Genomic DNA, 1727 nt, shown 5'->3' with positions numbered 1-1727 from the left:
CGATGAAGCCAACAGGACCACATCATCTGCAAAAAGCAGAGATGTGATCCTAAGGCCACCAAAACGGATCCCCTCAACACCTCGGCTGTGCCTAGAAATTCTATCCATGAAAGTAATGAACAGAATCRGTGACAAAGGGCAGCCTTGGCGGAGTCCAACTCTCACCGGAAACGGGCCCGACTTACTGCCGGCAATATGGACCAGACTCTGACATCGGTCATACAAGGACCTGACAGCCCGTATCAAATGGCCTGGTACCCCATACTCCTGGAGAACCCCCCACAAGGCCCCCCTTGGGACACGGTCGAACGCCTTCTCCAAGTCCACAAAACACATGTAGACCGGTTGGGCGAACTCCCATGCACCCTCCAGGACCCTTCTGAGTGTGTAGAGCTGGTCCAGTGTTCCACGACCAGGACGAAAACCACACTGCTCTTCCTGAATCCGAGGTTTAACTATCCGACGGACCCTCCTCTCCAGGACCCCTGAATAGACCTTACCAGGGAGGCTTAAGAGTGTGACCCCCCTGTAATTGGAGCACACCCTCCGGTCCCCCTTTTTAAACGGGGACCACCACCCCAGTCTGCCAATCCAGGGGGACTGCCCCCGATGTCATGCGATATTGCTGAGTCGCGTAAGCCAACACCACCCTACAACATCCAGAACCTTAAGGAACTCTGGGCAGATCTCATCCACCCCCGGGGCCCTGCCACCGAGGAGCTTTGTGACCACCTCAGCGACCTCGTCCCCAGAGATTGGAGAGCCCAACCCAAAGTCCCCAGGCTCAGCTTCCTCAACAGAAGGCATGTTGGTGGGATTGAGAAGGTCTTCGAAGTATTCCGCCCACCGGCCCACAACGTCATGAGTTGAGGTCAGCAGCACACCATCCCCACTGTAAACAGTGTTGGTGCTGTACTGCTTCCCCCTGCTGAGACGCCGGATGGTGGACCAGAATTGCCTCGAAGCCATGCGGAAGTCTTTCTCCATGGCCTCTCCAAACTCCTCCCACACCCAGGTTTTTGCCTCAGCGACCACCCGAGCTGCATGCCGCTTCACCTGCTGGTACCCATCAGCTGCTTCTGGAGTCCCGTAGGCCAAAAAGGCCCGATAGGACTCCTTCTTCAGCTTGACAGCATCCCTCACCGAAGGTGTCCACTAACGGGTTCGAGGGTTGCTGCCACGACAGGCACCATCAAACTTGCAGCCGCAGCTCCGATAAGCCGCCTCGCCAATGGAGGTACAGAATATGGTCCATTCAGACTCAATGTCCCCCGCCTCCCCCAGAACGTGTTCGAAGTTCTGCCGGAGATGGGAGTTGAAGCTCCTTCTCACAGGGGACTCCGCCAGACGTTCCCAGCAGCCCCTCACTGCACGTTTGGGCCTGCCAGGTCTGACCGGCTTCCTCCCCCACCACCGGAGCCAACTCACCACCAGGTAGTGGTCAGTTGACAGCTCCGCCCCTCTCTTCACCCAGGTGTCCAAGACATACGGCCGCAGATCCAATGAAACGACGACAAAATCGATCATCGAACCGCGGCCTAGGGTGTCCTGGTGCCTAGTGCACATATGGACACCCTTATGCCTGAACATGGTGTTCGTGATGGACAATCCGTGACGAGCACAGAAGTCCAACAACAGAACACCACTCGAGTTCAGATAGGGGGGCCGTTCCTCCCAACCACACCCCTCCAGGTCTCACTGTCATTGCTCATGTGAGCGTTGAAGTC

Source organism: Austrofundulus limnaeus, unplaced genomic scaffold, assembly GCF_001266775.1.
Source record: "Austrofundulus limnaeus strain Quisiro unplaced genomic scaffold, Austrofundulus_limnaeus-1.0 Scaffold1117, whole genome shotgun sequence".
Taxonomy (NCBI): Eukaryota; Metazoa; Chordata; class Actinopteri; order Cyprinodontiformes; family Rivulidae; genus Austrofundulus; species Austrofundulus limnaeus.
Note: the sequence above shows the minus strand (reverse complement) of the source record.